The 12256-nt window shown below is 45.8% G+C and overlaps 1 protein-coding gene across 1 annotated transcript in view; it reads left to right on the forward strand.

Annotated features, from left to right (window-relative positions):
- Positions 1 to 12256, forward strand: part of emid1 (EMI domain containing 1) — a 398814-nt gene that overhangs the window by 211899 nt on the left and 174659 nt on the right. The window lies entirely within an intron of this gene.

The raw sequence follows: 12256 nt of genomic DNA on the forward strand, positions 1-12256 counted from the left end.
ATTAAATCCTTGATTAACTAAGATTAAAATTTTAATTGCGATATTAATTGCGATTATATTTTTCTAAACCGGTTGACAGCCTTACTAAGAATTTATTGAAATAACCAATCCAGTTAGGATAACCTACCACTAAAAGACAGAAATTTGAAATTATCATTTTTATGACGAACTAACATTGCTAATGTCCAAAATAAGATTTGTTACATACAGGACAATAAATAATTACGAATTTTGGAATAACATGATTAAACTTAACTATAAAGTGAGTAAAATGTTTACTTGCAAAGCTTAGCTGGGCTTAAAGTTGCTACTTTTGCCCACAGCTGTAACGTTAGTTTAAGGCAGATTCTGAACAAACCCGATGTATACAATTTGCTCGATGCCTCAGCAGAATTTCGCCAGACCAAGGATAAATATTTTTTTTCCCAGTAAAAAAGTCTAATTGCGTCTTGCTGTATAATAATATTTCAGTTTGTATATTTTTGAAAATTATTTGAATGCAACATGTGCAAGGAATATGAGTAGATTTTCAACTAAACTTTTAAACTAAAACTATAATTTTTACTTCAGGAAGCAGGTTAAGCTGAGACCGACGTGGGCAGATAAGTGAGAGCAATGCTGTGGCAATCATTGAAGGAACAAAGTACAGATATAATCCTGTAATTATGGCATTTTCCCATTTATCCAAGAAAGCTTAATATCTGAGAGGACTTTTTTTTAAAGGCAAACAATTTAATTTTGAAAATGTTTGGGTTAGTCAGAGTAGGCTCACTGCCACTTCTGTTTCTTTATATTTAGTCTTGTCTTTGCAAATCTAATTACATAACCTGTGTCATCCAATTGTAACCATTCAAATTCATTATAGCTCGGTTAGTTACTGTGGGCCCAACATTGGCCATGACTTGCATCAATTTTTTTAGAGTAAGTTTTTTTTTCTGGCGTATGTAAAAAAATGCCATTTTCCCCCCAAAATTTGCTCCAGAGTAAGTCAGTTAGGTGCAATTTTTTTTTTAGGTCAGTTTTTTTTTCAAAAGGGGGCCTTCCCAGACACTTACGCCAGTTTTGGCCATTTATGCCACTTTACCCAGCAAAAACTTACTCCAAATCGACTTAGGTCAGCGTATGTGGCCAGCTCTGAAAAGCCTTGCGGGCAGTGAAGAAAAAGCAGCGCACATTCGGCAGACATTAGGGCAGGGATAGGGGAGGGAAGGGAACTGGACCAAGCACAAATATTGCAAGGAAAAGCTCAAACAATTAAAATACTAGTAAAAATGAAATAAATCTTACCGGAGAAATGCGAGCTGCTGGCCGCGGCGGGGTAGCCAGAGAGAGAGAGAGAAATGCTGGTATACAAAACACTCTTTCTCCCCCTCCCCACCAAATCACTCTTTCTCTCCCCCCCCAAAACACTCTTTCTTCCCCCCCAAAACTCTCCATCTTCACCCCCCCCCCCAATACACTCTTTCTCTCCCCCCCATGCCCCCCCCCCCCCCAATCAAATGTCTCAAGCACAATCAATAAATAAAAAATAAAACCAAAGTCCTACCTCGCCCGGGAACTCAGCGGGCCGGCTGGCCGGTGCGGGAGGCCACTCGGCCGGGGATAGCCTGTGGCGAGATCGGGGCGTCCCGTCGGCCGGGGATAGGGGCTGCGAGCATCGGGTCCTGCTCACAGCCCGCAGGACACGCTGGGAGGGCAGGAGCATGCGCGCAGGTGCCGGCAGTGCTTTCGGCGATGGCCTGTTGCTCCTCCCCCCACTTCAGAATGTACACCACGCCAGGACTCCGGGGGCTCGGAAGAGCGGCCAGGATGGGGCCCCTTTCTTCGGCGCCCTTTCCAGCGCGCAAAGTCGGCGCACTTAAGGTAAGTGCGCCAAAAAAAGGGGTTGGGCAAAGTTGAGCCCATAATAAGGAATAAGTCAGCAGCTGAAAGGAGTCATTTTAATTGAACCCACAGGCCAGGAAACTGATGGGATTGGACTAGCCGTCCCCTTTACATCTTGTCTGATTTTGCATTAATTTCAGACGAAGGACTTCCTCTTCACTGCTACCAGATCCTAAGGCAAACTACCTTGACTCCTGACAGAGCCTTGTACCTTCCCTCTTTCAATGATCTAAAATCCAGGCACCGCCCCCACCACCAGCCCCTCCCCCCCGCCCACCCCCACCCCACCCTCCACACAGTGCTGCCATACCCCAGGACAACCCTGTTTATTGCTGCCATCTGGCCCACTGCTGCCAGACCTAGAGCTCTCTCCAAGTACAACCATGCTGCCAACCCCACCCCGCCCCATCGGTTTTGGCACACCCTGGGATCCCCATCCAAGCTCCATACACCAGGACCTTCCCCAGTGCTGTCACTTCCTGCTCACCCACCCTTGCACCAGTAATGACCAATCCTTCGAAAGTCCCCTCACAGTGCTATTATATCCCTCTCCTCCATGATTGCCATATCTTGTATAGCCGCCCATGATTTCCGAGTAACTGAAACCCCACACCCCTCCCACCCCAATGTTAGCAAGCTGTAGGTTTGAACTTCAAAGTGAGACCATATCTCAGAGCTTCATATAGATTCTCGGCTGCGGTAGCATAGTGGTTATGTTACTGGACTAGTAATCCAGAAGCCTGGACTAATGATCTGGGGGCATGAGTTCAAATTTCACCACGGCAGCTGGGGAATATAAATTCAGTTAGTTAAATGTTTAAAAATCTGGAATAGAAAGCTCGCATCAGTAACGGTGGCCATAAAATTACTGGATTGTCATAAAACACCATCGGGTTCACTAATGTCCTTTGGGGAACAAAATCTACCGCCCTTACCCAGTATGGCCTATATGTGACTCCAGACCCACAGCAAAGTGGTTGACTCTTAACTGCCCTCAGAAATGGCCTCGCAAGTCACTTAGTTGAATAAGGCGGCTCACCTCCATCCTCTTGAGGGCAATTAGGGATGGGCAATAAATACTGGCCTTGCCAGCAATGCCCACATCTCATAAATTAAAAAGAAACCTTCTTGGATTCAGTGGCATCAATTGCTCCTGTATGTAGTTTGAGCACTTTACCTTTGTGGGAGTTGACTCGGACGAAGGAACGAGCTTGTATTTAGCACCTTTCACAGCCTCAGGGTGTCCTAAAATGCCTTACCGCCAATGGTGCAGTAGTGTAGTTACTGTTGTAATGGAGGAATAGTAGCAGCCGTTAGCAGACAGGAAGGTCTCATGAACATTGATGAGATAATGACCAGCAAGTGATCAGGAAGGCCAATAGTATCTTGGCCTTTATTGCAATGAGGATGGAGTATAAAAGCAGGGAAATCTTACTACAGCTATATAAAGTATTGGTGAGGCCACATTTGGAATATTGCGTGCAGTTTTGGTTTCCATATTTACGAAAGGATATACTTGCTTTGGAGGCAGTTCAGAGAAGGTTCACTAGGTTGATCCCAGGGATGAGGGGGTTGACTTATGAGGAAAGGTTGAGTAGGTTGGGCCTCTACTCATTGGAATTCAGAAGAATGAGAGGTGATCTTAGCAAAACGTATAAGATTTGAGGGGGCTTGACAAGGTGGATGCAGCGAGGATGTTTCCACTGATGGGGGAGACTAGAACTAGAGGGCATGATCTTAGAATAAGTGGCCGCCCATTTAAAACAGAGATAAGGAGAAATTTCTTCTCTCAGAGGGTTGTAAATCTGTGGAATTCGCTGCCTCAGTGCTGTGGAAGCTGGGACATTGAATAAATTTAAGATAGAAATAGACAGTTTCTTAAACGATAAGGGGATAAGGGGTTATGGGGAGCGGGCAGGGAAGTGGAGCTGAGTCCATGATCAGATTAGCCATGATCTTATTGAATGGCGGAGCAGGCTCAATGGGCTGTATGGCCTACTTCTGTTCCTATTTCTTATGTTTCTTAAATCTGTTTTTCGTGATGTTGGTTGAGGAATAAATATTGGCCAGGACACCAAAGAGAACTCCTGGCTCTTCTTCCAATAGTGCCATGGGATCTTTTACATCCATCTGAGAGAGGAGACAAGGCCTCGGTTTTAACGTCTCATCCAAAAGATTACATCTCCGACAGCGCAGCACTCACTCAGTACTCCACTGCAGGGCCTCTGTCTGCTTGTATGGTAGTGGGCCCCAGTAGTGTAACAACTAAACTCCCTTGTGATCTGGAGCAGTGTTCCTTGTCTTATGCAGGTAAACTTCGTCAATCTCTCCAATGACGGACCAAGTTATCTATAGATGAGGGAAAGTTTGGTTTGTTTGTAAACTGCTTTAGTCCACAATCAAGTGGAATGCACAGGGTAACAAATGCAATCAGTCACTTAGTCCAATCGGTACAACGTACGTTCACAATGCTACAAAATAAAGAGCACCCAACACTATCCCACTTGGTCGGTCGTTTTATTTAACTTAAACAGAATAACCTCTCTGCATTCTATCCTACTTTCCCAGGGCAGAAACACTCTCCCTCCACAGCCCTTTGCTGCCTGACTGCCTGTGTAACCCTTTTTCCAAAAAGCAGGCTGCCTTCTTTGGCGTCTGTGCTCTGCTTTTTGCTGAGTGTTCACAGTTGTGGGGAGATCAAAACCCTTCCAACACAATGGGTGCAAGATGTTCTTTTCTTACAGGGATGAGCCACTGAATTGCTTATCGTTTGATCTTTGTGGAAAAGCAACGTTGCTTTAACTCAAAACACATTCTAAATTAACTTGCATCTAGATCCTTTCTGTGGAACATTGTCCAAATAATCCTGCAATCCCACAACCCAGTCCACATTATAGCTAACCCTCACATGCATGAGCTGTAGCATCAAATATATAGCTAAGGGAAAATCTAACATTAATCAAGGCCAAACATTTCCACGTTTCACAAGGAATTGCAAAATTCAACCTTCAAAGTACAAGTAAAAAATCTCAGAATGCCATGTAATAAAAATAGAAGTTGCCTCAATCAGTGCCATGAATCAGGACCCTGATCATGTTTTACCTGAAATGATGTAGCACCACTATTGTTAGAAATAGTTTACCCACCCCCAACTCAACATGAGCAATGCCATGAGAGATCTTCTAGTAGTTAATTTTTAAAAATCCTTATATAGCATCTTTGCATATGCAAATCAGGGGACTAACGTCTGTTTCCGGACCTCCTCCTTGCAAAACTCTATTGCAACAGACTGCAGCACGTGTCGTGCATGTGCTTGGCAGCCAAGCCAGTGGTCCTTAAAGGGACTGTTGGTGGCTGCCTTACGAAAGGTAAGTTTTAACTTTTTTTTAAGTTACCCAATTGTGGAGCTGGGATAAGTAAGAGTGCTCCTCCTGGCTCTCCTCATTGTATCTGTGGACCACTTCCGGACACCACTAGGCCCCGCCCACCCGCCAGACTCCATTGAGGGCCTTGGCCATCGTCTGCTGGATGAATTCGTTCCCGCCCCTGCCATGACAGGCATCCGCAGATTGCCGGCATTAAACAAATTTGCCTTGGTCCTGCCGCTGCGCGTGCAGCGTGCGCAGAGCTGGGATTGTGTCCCAACAAGGCAAGATCCAATTTCAAGGCCACGGTATCCAGAATAGTGACAGTCACTCTCGGCTCTCTTCACTGTGAAAGCATCATCATCAAAGGGAGTCCCTCGGAATCGAAAAAGGCTTGCTTCCACTCCTGAAGTGAGTTCTTTGGTGGCTGAACAGTCCAATAAGAGAGCCACAGACCCTGTCACAGGTGGACAGACATTCGTCAAGGGAAGGGGTGGGTGGGACTGGTTTGCCGCATGCTCCTTCCGCTGCCTGCGCTTAACCTCTTCATGCTCTCGGCATTGAGATTCAAAGAGCTCACGCCCTCCTGGATGCACTTTCTCCACCTAGGACGGTCTTCGGCCAGGGACTCCCAGGTGTCAGTGGTGACGTCGCACTTTATCAGGGAGGTTTTGAGGGTGTCCTTGTAACGTTTCCACTGCCCACCTTTGGCTCATTTGCCGTGAAGGAGCTCCGCATAGAGTATTTGCTTAGGGAGTTTCATGTCTGGCATGCGAACTATGTGGCCTGCCCAGCGAAGCTGATCGAGTATGGTCAGTGCTTCAATACTGGGGATGTTAGCCTGGACGAGGTCACTGATGTTGGTGCGCCTGTCCTCCCAGGGGATTTGCAGGATCCTGCGAAGACCTCGTTGATGATATATCTCCAGTGATTTGAGATGTCTGCTGTACATCGTCCATGCCTCTGATCGATACAGGAGGGCGGGTATTACTACAGCCCTGAAGATCATGAACTTGATGATAGATTTGAGGGCCTGGTCTTCAAACATTCTTTTCCTCAGGAAGCCAAAGGCTGCACTGGCGCACTGGAGGCGATGTTGAATATCCGCATCAATGTCTGCTTTTGTTGATAAGAGGCTCCCGAGATATGGGAAATGGTCCACGTTATCGAGGGCCACGCCGTGAATCTTGATGACTGGGGGGGCAGTGCTGTGCAGCGAGGACAGGCTGGTGAAGGACCTTTGTCTTATGGATACTTTCATATGTCTCGGTGACTACATCGACTATATCCTGGAGTTCAGCCTCAGAATGTGCGCAGACGCAGGCGTCGTCTGCGTACTGTAGCTCAACGAGTTTGGGGTGATCTTAGACCTGGCCTGGAGGCGGCGTAGGTTAAACAGTTTCCCACTGGTTCTGTAGTTTAGTTCCACTTCAGCGGGGAGCTTGTTGACAGTGAGGTGGAGGATGGGAGTGAGGAAGATTGAGAAGAGGTTTGGAGTGATGACGCAGCCGTGTTTGACCCTGGTCCGGATGTAGATTGGGTCTGTAATGGATCGTTGGTAAGGATCATGGCCTGAATATCGTTGTGACCATTAGTACGTATGCCCTAACACTCGATGCAACGGATGAGGCTAAAGAGGGTTTTTATTCCAACCTCGAGACATCCCTGTCCCGCGTCCCCACGGGTGCCAAATTGATCCTCCTAGGTGACTTTAATGCCAGGGTCGGCAAAGACACAGCCCTCTGGGAAGGCGTGATTGGCAGAGAGGGGGTAGGGAAAGCAAACTCCAGTGGTACCCTACTCCTGACAAAATGTCTAGAACATGAACTCCTCATCACCAACACCCTGTTCCGCCAGAGGGACAAATACAAGGCACCATGGCAACGCCCTCGCTCCAAACACTGGCACCTGCTTGACTATGTCATCGTCCGAGCCAGGGATCGTAAGGATGTGTGCATCACCCGTGCTGTGACAGGATTTGACGACTGCTGGATGGACCACCACCTAATCTGATCCATCATCGACATTAACATAGCCCCAAAGCAGAAGGGACAGCAGAAGCAGTGCCACAAAAAAGTTAATGCCGGGGCACTTAAAGACCCAGCTAAGAGAGCCCTATACAGCCAGCGCCTCACAGCTAATCTGACGTGCTTTGATGACCCTGAGATGCTGAATGCCCACAGCGCTTGGTGTGCCCTCCAGGTCTCCATAACCAGTGCCTGTGAAGAGACACTTGGTCACTCAACCAGAAAATACCAGGACTGGTTTGATGAAAATGATCAGGAAATCCAAGAACTAATAGATCACAAGATCAGAGCATTTCTGAGCCTCAAGCAACAACCCAACTCGGGAGCAGCAAAGCAATGTTACAGACGGCTCAAGGCTGAGGTCCAACAAAAAACCCGGGACCTAAAAAACAGGTGTTGGATGGAGAAATCACAGGAGATACAACAACTGACCGACAGCCACGATATGCGAGGATTCTTCATTGCAGTCAAGGCCACCTACGGTCCAAACTCCCAAGGCCTCACCCCACTCCTGGCCAAGAACGGGGAAACACTCATCAAGGATACCAAGGCTGTCAGGGCCCACTGGAAGGAGCACTTTGAAGATCTCCTCAATCGGGACTCTGCCTTTGACTCGAGTGTTCTTGACTCCATCTCGCGGCATGCGACCCGCCACCATCTCAGTGAAACCCCAACGTTGCACGAGGTAGGCAAAGCCATAAAACAGCTCAAGAATAACAAGGCTACGGATTCGGATGGAATCCCTGCTGAGGCGCTAAAGTATAGTGGAGAGGTACTGTTGGCGCAGATACACAACCTCATCTCTCTCATCTGGAGGGAGGAGAGCATGCCGGGAGATCTCAGAGATGCAGTGATCGTGACCATCTTTAAAAATGGGGACAAGTCTGACTGCAGCAACTACAGGGGAATCTCCCTGCTATCAGCCACTGGGAAAGTTGTCACTAGAGTTCTCCTCAACCGTCTTCTCCCTGTGGCCAAGGAGTTACTCCCGGAATCACCGTGCGGATTTCGTCCCCTACGGGGCACAACGGACATAATCTTTGCAGCGCAACAGCTGCAGGAAAAATGCAGGGAGCAGCGCCAGCCCTTATACATGGCCTTTTTCGATCTCACAAAGGCCTTTGACACTGTCAACCGTGAGGGTCTATGGAGCGTCCTCCTCCATTTTGAATGCCCCCAAAAGTTTGTCAACCGTGAAAGCACGGCCCAATTAATGCACCAAACTGTAAGACTTCTACAACTAGTTTGTCTATGCTGCATTCAGAAAATGCTGTGAATCACATTGTGGCATAATTCTGTGCACTTTTGAAATTCTATTCTGCAATAATTACAGAAATAATATTTGAAAAGGCAGCTTGGAATCTGCGCCTTGTTTGATAACTGTAGTGAGTGTTCACTTCTGTGCCCCAGAAAGGTTTTTTGCAAACGAAAACTTGTAAATGATGCTTTGCAATATCATTTGTGTGAATGCTTAACGCACCCTAGCAAATTCCTGTGTTGTTTTAACAGATAGTTTAACCTTTTGTTCAATGGGTTCAGGCCTTTGTTGAAATAGCAGAGGAATTTAAATTTAAAAAGTTGATATTAATGCTCAGCATAATTCTGAGCCGCTCGTGATCGGCCTACATTAATCTGTGTGCACTGAATGTAATGATGACAAGAAAAGGTGCACCTTTACATATATTTTCTTATAGTGAGACCTATAACTGAGAAACAGTTTATTATTCCATACTGGAAAATTATTTTTCCACGATTGTTACCACTTGCTTATAAACCTGTTACATCTCTAACTTCTTCCAGTACTGACGAAGGGTCATCGACCTGAAATGTTAACTCTATTTCTCTCTCCAAAGATGCTACCTGACCTGACGAGTATTTCCAGCGTTTTCTGTTTTTATTTCAGCTTTCCAGCATTCGCAGTATTTTGCTTTTGTTTTGAAGAAATTATATGACCTGGTTCGATTTGAGTCGAGGTTGTAATTATAGAGGCCTGTTGCTTCTTTCTGTCTTCGACTGTCTTCTTCGCCTGGTGGATTGCCTCTACACTAACAAAATCTCAATTTGCTATATTATACTCTAAAAAACAGAACTGTGGCAAATTACATCCAATCCACACAGATTAATAGATTTGTGCAACAGCCTCCTATCAAAAGCAAGTGGTATGATGCTGATGTACTCCTTTGAAGGAGCTGTATGAATTTTCTGGTTACGGATTGGATTGAAGGCTTTAAATATCAATATGAAATATATATTAAGTAGTTTATGGGTCATGATGGTTCCAGCCTACCAGGATCATGGAAATGTTATCTGTGAAATTCAATCGCTGAATAATATAGATTGTGATGTGAGGTATTATCCTCGAGTTTATCAGATTGCAGTTGACACTGAAGATAAATTTCAGCAGAATTTCTCTTGGAAGTTCAGTCTGTGAGTATTCACCTCTCTTTGGATAGGAAACAAGTTGAGTAAAATCCATAATCCTGCAGGTTGTACATGGGGTATTGGATGGAGAAGGTATGATGGCTATATGGTGGGTTTTTTATGTTCCAGATTTCTTTATGTTCCAATGAGCTGTCAGCAAAAAAAGGTTTTGTGGTGGACAATACTTTTACACATGGAGTAATCTTTCTGCTTTTTTCAGTGGGAGAAAGAAACCTAGTACTGAAGTGAGTCTCTTCCACTTCAGATTCAAGCAGTCATTGGCCCTGAATTTATTCATACTTTGCAATGCTTTTGGGGAGTGAGTACAGCATAGTGACATTTTTTTGGAATGCATTTTGGAGTAGAGCTTAATTCCACTAGGTTACCGTCCTGTAACAGCTGTTCTGGTTTTCTGTTTGTGCCCACCAATGTTATTGGGAGATCACTGTAATAATGTAAATAAGGATGACTGATTTGGGAGGCCCAAAAACTAGTGACTTGGACCCCCAATTACCAAGAGCAGCTTAGAGTAAATGAAAAGAGGCATTCCTGGTGGCATCAGCTGATACTCCTGCTTTTATTTTGGAGCCAACAACAACAACTTATATTTATATAACGCTTTTAACGTAGTGAAACATCCCAAGGCGCTTCACAGGAGTATTATGAGACAAACAATTTGACATCGAGCCACATAAGGAGAAATTAGGGCAGCTTGGTCAAAGAGATAGGTTTTAAGGAGCGTCTTGAAGCAGGAAAGAGAGATAGAGAAGTGGAGAGGTTTAGGCAGGGAATTCTAGAGCTTAGGGCCTACGCAACAGAAGGCATGGCCACCAGTGGTTGAGCAATTATAATCAGGGATGCTCAAAAAGGCAGAATTAGAGGAGCGCAGAGATCTCGGGTGGGGGTGGGGGGGTGGGGACAGGTTGTGAGGCTGGAAGAGATTACAGAGATGGGGGAGGGGGGGCGAGGGCGAGGCTATGGAGGGATTTGAAAGCAAGGATGAGAATTTTGAAATCGAGGCATTGCTTAGCCAGGAGCTTAACAGTTCGGAGAAGCTTTGAAGAGTGATTGCTCAAGTTACAGGAGAGGTTTTGGAGCTACTTTTTTTGAGTTGCACATGGGCGGAGCTGATCTTGCCTCTGACTGCTTGAGGTCCTGTGCAACTATCAGGGTACGTTGCTGCCCCACCCTGAGTACGAGGTTCTGAGTAACAGTTGTGGGATTCCCAGTGGCCATTCCCTTGGTCTTTATTTCAATGGAGGAGGGCAAACAATAACGGATGGAGGAAAGGCGGTTGAGGCAGCATTTGAGGAGGATGTGTCTGACATGATATTATCCACCCTAAAGAATTTACAGGCCATGCGGAGCTCTGTATGTGTAGAGTGGATTTGACCAAAGAGGCTATAGGAGAATGTTGCAGCTACTACAGCTTCTGCCTGGACTGCTCTGCCTGGGGCTGTAAACTTACCACTGCATTTAATTTCTATGCCACTGACCTGTTTCAATCAGCCACAGGGGATCTGTGCAATATCACCCAGAGTGCTGTCCAGACGTGTATTTGTGAGGTAACTCGGCCTAGGCCCTAAGCTCTGGAACTCCCTCTCTAAACTTTCTGCCTCTCTTCCTCTCTTTCCTCCTTTAAAATGCTTCTTAAAACTGACTTCTTTGACCAAGTTGTTGGTCATCTGCCCTAATTGCTTCTTGTGTGGTTTGGTGTCAATATTTTGTCTCAACACTCCTGTGACGTGCCTTGGGACGTTTTATGATAAAGGCGCTATATAAGAGCAAGTTGTTGTTGTAACTGCTGCCACTTTTATCAGAGCTGCGGAATTCATCCAATTTGGCATAACAGCAAGGCAGCAGTGTGATAGAGTCACGCGATTTTATCGTGCTGGCTTTCCAAAAGTGCAGGATGCAATAGATGGCATGCACATTGTATTGTGATCCCCTACAGTTAACACTCCCAACTTTCTGATCAGAGTGGGTTCCACTCCCTGAATGTCCAGATTGTGCATGCCCAGATGCAAAGAACTATACCACGCATAAGTGGAAGATTTGTTGGGTTTTCGTCCTCAGGAATTCTCTCCTCGGTCAACTCTTTGAGGAGGATAGCCAAATGACCAGGTGGTTTGTGAATGACAAAGCATACGCCTTGCTACCATGGATAGTGGTATCATTAGTCCATCACAACACCAGTAGAAGCCTAGCCAGCACTGCCCCCTTCTTTCCCCTGGCTCCGCGCTTGCTTAAGCGCTATTCATCTGTAACCGCTTCCAGTTCTGTTGCAAGATCATCGACCTGAAACATTGGCTCTTGTTCCATCTCCACTGATGCTGCCCGACCAGCTGAGTGTTTCCAGCATTTTCTGTTTATAAATGAGAATGGATATTGTGGCAGCATCCAACCGGTAACATGTCTGGATCTTTAGATTGGGGAGGAAGAAGGAAAACAGACAGACAGCTTAAACAGAATGTTTATTGCTGTTCTTAAAATGTACAGCTGTTGTGATCTGGAATCTTTCACCTGCATGCTGCAAACAGGAACAACTCTTTTGATGTT

Source organism: Pristiophorus japonicus, chromosome 8 (assembly GCF_044704955.1).
Source record: "Pristiophorus japonicus isolate sPriJap1 chromosome 8, sPriJap1.hap1, whole genome shotgun sequence".
NCBI lineage: Eukaryota > Metazoa > Chordata > Chondrichthyes > Pristiophoridae > Pristiophorus > Pristiophorus japonicus.